Below are 5,977 nucleotides of genomic sequence, written 5' to 3'. Positions count from 1 at the left end.
GTTGGCCACCTTATTAAGGGGAAGTACACCCAAGATGGAACTAAGTACAAGGCTAAAGACATACAGAGGGACATGTTTGACAACTATGGTATCAGTATGAGTTATGTGAAGGCGTGGAGGTGCAGGGAGATGGGACTTACGTATGCTAGGGGTACGCACCGAGTTTTCATACATGAAGCTTCCCGGGTACTTGTACATGCCGGAACGAAGAATCCAGGTACCATTACTGACTTGTACTTAGAGGATGAGCGGTTCAAGTACTGTTTTATATCACTCGGTGCATGTAGAAGGGGCTTTTCTTTTTGTCGTCCTGTTTTGAGTATCGATGGCACCTTCTTGAAGACGAAGTACGGCGGTATAATGTTAGTTGCTGTGGCATACGATGCGAACAACCAATTGTTGCCGGTTGCTTATGGTATCGTTGACAGTGAGAATAACGACTCCTGGACGTATTTCTTACAGAAGTTGAGGGTAACAATTGGCGTGGTTGAGAACTTAGTGTTTGTGTCAGATAGGCATCAAAGCATTGATCATGCTGTTGAACTCGTTTTTCCCAAAGCAGTCCACTGTGCATGCTATCACCACATTGTTATTAACGTGAACGTCAAATTCAAGACTGATGCTTTTCACAACCAAATATATAATGTTGCTTACGCATGGTCGAAGACTGAATGTGATAGAGAGTTCGAGAAGCTTAGAAAGATGAATCCGACCATTGCTGCATATGTGGAGAGTATAGGGTTTGAGAAGTGGGCTCACCCTTATTGTTTGGGCGATAAATACAACATCATGACGAGCAACGCTACTGAAAGCTTCAATAGTGTCACAGAAGAGTTTAGGAAATATCCAATAACTACTTTGGTTGAATTTATCAGGTTCACACTCCAATCGTGGTTCGCTGATCGCCTCGAAAATGCTGACAAATGTACCACCCCTTTGGCCACGTTCTTTGAAAAAAACTTGGCAAAAATTCATGAAAATGCAAGGAACAGGCGCGTCCAACGAAATGGAGCCAATTTGTATAACGTTTGTAGGGGACCTAACGGTGAAAGAGGTGGTGATGTGAATCTAGTTGAAAGAACATGCACCTGCGGCGTGTTCACGTTATTGAAACTCCCTTGCCTTCATGCATGTGCCGCGGCATTGAAAACGAACACAAGTGTGTACACGCTTTGCTCACCTTATTATTCAAAAGAAACATGGAGGAAGATTTACGATGATACCATCAATCTTGCTGGTGACGAGGATGATTGGGTTCTCCCAGAACACATCAAGAATATGAAAGTTGGGGTACCTGTGGAAAAGAAGCCTGTAGGTCGTCCAAGAAAAAGCAACGCTGGAAGAAGACGGGAGAACCGTTTCCCGTCTGGTGATAAAAAAGGTTCTGTACCACGAAACTGCAGCCGCTGTGGCAGTTCAGGCTGTTGGGAATTATTTTACCAGGATCTTAGATCTACTCACAAGTATGTTTATTAACACCCTAAATATGAACTTTCTAAAACGATAAAATAAACACATATAAAGTTAAGAAAACCTTACATTGATGCAGCGGAATAAATGTCTCCTTCCACTCAGATCTCTAACCCTTGATTCCTTTCTGTAGCAGAGTATAATCAAGATCTGAGCCTGAATCTCCTTCTTCTTCAAGCTTTGATCCTTCACAGTCTTCCAATCTATGATTGAGTTACTGCTTGCTGTGTGTGGGCACTTACTCTTTCACTAGGGTCACGAAAAAGATGAAGGGAAAAGAGAGAGAGGTATTTCGGCCAAGGTAGAAAGTGGGAAGGCTCAGTTTTTCTGAAGAGAGAAATTTCTGTCAGAAAGCTAATCTGAAAACTTGTGTTTTGACTGAGCCATCACTTTCTATTTATAGGCAACTACTAGGTCTAGGTTTAGAATTATTTGACATTAAAATAATGAAAATATTAATTTGAAAAAGCCTTTTAATGGCCGGCCATATGGTGTTAATGGGCCTCACTTAATTTTGCAATTTTATCAAATTTTATCTCTATTTTCTCAAAAACGCCAATTTTCCAATTCTAACCTTTTAAATGCCAAAACTAATTATTTAATAACTAAAATAGATTATTAAATAATATTGTCATTTAATTTAATTATTAATTAGACATATAAAGTCTATTAATAAATAAATAAACCTAGAAAACTCTTTTCCTTACAATTTCACCCCTGCTTAGTGAAAATTCATAAAATTAGACATAGTCTAACTTTAATCAATCACGAATCAATTAATGAGTCTTACAAGCAGAATGTTCTCAACTAGAATGGGGACCATGGATCTATATGCTGAGCTTCCAATAAGTGAACCAAATTTACCAAGTAAATTCCTACTTATTAATTCTTCGTTGAATCCACTCTTAGAACTTAGAATTGCACTCTCAGACTTATATAGAGCATATTGTATGTTTCACGATACCAATATACTATCTCATTTAACCATTGTTATAATCTTATTGTGATTTAAAGATCCTCTATATAGATGATTTACATCGAGATGGGATTTCTTTACCGTTCTCACCCCTCAATGTATTTTGCCCCTTAAAACACTTAGCTACCTGTAAATGGTGTTTAGTGATCTAATAATTAGTCAGTTAAACAAGAGCTCATCCATTTACTTCTATTTGCTAAGCTCGAAGGGAATCATCACTTAACTTCTATACACCAGTAGAAGCTATAGATTCCATATTTATGTTCAGCACTCCCACTCAATCATACTATCATGTTCCCAAAATATACGTATCACCCTGACCCAAAAGTAGGCTTAACTAATAAATCAAAGAACATGAATAGCACTCCTGAGTTGAGCCCAAGCATATCAGGATTTAGATTCTTTTAATCTTAAGATCAACTACTGATATTGACTTGGAAAGATATGTATAACGGTAAGTTTGTAATATCTTAACTTAGTTGCAATATCAGTCCAGTCCAATGTATACTCCATACATTCGAAACTAGTATACTTTACTAATGTCCTGGAAAGAACATAACACTTACTCCAAGTGTAAGTACACATCATCGCTGATTATCACATTAGTGTAAATCCAATAACACTGATGAAACAGGGACTAAAACTTTTGATTCATATGATCACAATCACATTCCACTGTGTTGACGATACTGTAATTGTGAATAAACATATGATCTGGATTTAACTGATTTTGTGTGTATGAATGTAATAAACATATTAAACATATTAAACCATTAGCATGTAAAATTCATGCAAACATCAATCACTTCAAATTTCTTACATTGATAACTAATCAGATTGTAAAGAGTTTTATTTAGGGCATAAAACCCAACACAGGCCACAACAGAGCAACATGCAAAGCCCGCATTTGAGGCGTCCTGTACTTATTCGTTGTAATAACATGTTTTCTATTTCAGGTTCGAAACTGCTTTAAAATAATGTCGATGTTGAATATTTTTTTAATATTTTAATTATTTTTAGGTTTAATAGTTATTTTTGTTGAATAATATCGATATTTTATATTTGAAACCACAAATAATTATCAAAATTTGAACGAAGAGAAAGTCTATATATACATAACTGTAATGTTAATTACACAAAATATACAATGTCCCAATAATTACACATATAATCAGCCGACATTTTGGTAAAATAAATCAACACACCACCGTTGACGAAACATAACTTGTTGGGTTTTATGCCCTAAATAAAACCCATTACAATCTGATTAGTTATCAATTTAGAATTTTGAAGTGAATTATGATTACATGTATGATACATGTTTATGGTTTAATATATATATACTTGATATATGCACAAAATCAGTTAAATCCAGAACATATAGTTATTCACAATTACAGTATTGTCAATACAGTGGAATGTGATTGTGATTATATGATTCAAAAGATTTGGTCCCTGTTCATCAGTGTTTTGGATTTACACTGATGTGATAATCAGCGATGAAGTATACTTACACTTGGAGTAAGTGTTATGTTCTTTCCAGAACATTGGCAAAGTATACTGGTTTCGAATGTATGGAGTATGCATTGGACTGGACCGATATTGAACTTGGTCAAAGATATTGTAAACTTACCGTTGTATCTGTCCAAGTCAATATCAGAAGTTGATCTTAGATTAAGAGAATCTAAATCCTGATATGCTTAGGCTCAATCTCAGGAGTGCTATTCTTGTTCTTTGATTTATTAGTTAAGCCTACCTTTGGGTCAGGATAATACATATATTTTGGGAACATGATAGCATAACTGAATGGGAGTGCTGAACATAAATATGGAAATCTATAGCTTCTACTGGTGTATAGAAGTAAAGTGATGATTCCTTTTGAGCTTAGTTAAATAGAAGTAAATGGATGAGCTCTTGTTTCAGTGACTGTAATATCAGATCACTAAAACATCATTTACAGGTAACTAAGTGTTCAAAGGGGCAAAATACATTGAGGGGTGTAAACGGTAAATTGGTCCCATCTCGATGTAAATCATCTATATAGAGGATCTCTAAATCACATTAAGATTATAACAATAGTTAAATGAGATAGCATATTGATATCGTGAAACATATGATATGCTCTATATAAGTCTGAGAGTGCAATTCCAAGTTCTAAGAGTGGATTCAACGAGGAATTAATAAGTTAGGGATTTACTTGGTAAATCGGTTCAACTTATTGGAAGCTCAGTATATAGATCCATGGTCCCCATTCTAGTTGAGACTATACTATTTGTAAGACTCTATAATTGATTTATGATTAATCAATTATAATTCTAAAAGTTAGACTATGTCTAATTTGTGAATTCTCACAGTTTAAGGATGAAATTGTAAATAAAAGGGTTTCTAGGTTTAATTATTAATTATGAGACTTTGCATGTCTAAATTAATAATTATTTTAAATGGCAATATTATTTAATAATCTATTATAGTTATTAAATAATTAGTTTTGGCATTTAAATAATTAGAATTGGAAAAATGGTATTTTTGGAGAAATAGAAATAAAATTGAGGAAACTGCAAAATCCATGTGAGGCCCATACACACCATGGTCGGCCACATGCTTGCATGTTTCCCAATTATTATTTTCAATTTAAATTGGCATATAATTGCTAATCAAAGCCTAGCCTAAATAGGAAAGTGGTGGATCACACTAAATAAGGCAGTTATTCAATTACACAGTAAAAGAGGAAACTGTTTATTTAGAAAAGTTGTGCTCTTCCCTTTTCCTATTTATAGCCGCCCCTCTCTCTACTCTTGAAAAGGCTTGGACAAGCTTTTGTTTTGCATAGTGTCACACGAAATCAAGAGAGAAAACAAGAGAGAAATTTCGAAATTCCTAGTGAGAGAGAAGTGCCCACACACATCACTCAGTACCTCATTATAATTTGGAAGACTGTGAAGGATCACATCCAACTGAAGAACTTTCGGGCTCAGATCTTGATTATACTCTGCTACAGACAGGAATCAAGGGTTAGAGATCTGAGTGGAAGGAGACATTAATTCCGCTGCAATCACTGTAAGTTATTCTTAACTTTTATGTGTTTAGTTCATCGTTTTAGAAGTTCAATATTAGGTTGTTAAATCAACATAATTGTGAGTAGATCTAAGATCCTGGATAAATATAATTCCAACATAACTATCCGGCCTGGCGTCACATCGGTCAATCCACATTGCATCATGAGATGCTCCACATACTCAATGCAATAGACGCCACAATCACCACTAAATGCAAAATAAAATGTAAAGTCAGTCTAACGGAAAACATATTTTTAATACTATAGTACTTTTTTATCGCTATGTACCTGGTTGTTGCCTTCGAAACTAAGTCGTGAGTGGCTCGAGTCGAATGCATTTTTGGAAGCACCGTGATGTCCCTGTTAGTTAACGCCATGATCTGGTTGTTACGTGGAAATTCCCCGGTTGCAAGGATTAGCGAGGGCAGCAGTTCTTCCCAAGTCTTCAGGATGGGTTCCATGGCGGTCCAATGACA

This window comes from Cannabis sativa, chromosome X (assembly GCF_029168945.1).
Source record: "Cannabis sativa cultivar Pink pepper isolate KNU-18-1 chromosome X, ASM2916894v1, whole genome shotgun sequence".
Taxonomy (NCBI): Eukaryota; Viridiplantae; Streptophyta; class Magnoliopsida; order Rosales; family Cannabaceae; genus Cannabis; species Cannabis sativa.
Note: the sequence above shows the minus strand (reverse complement) of the source record.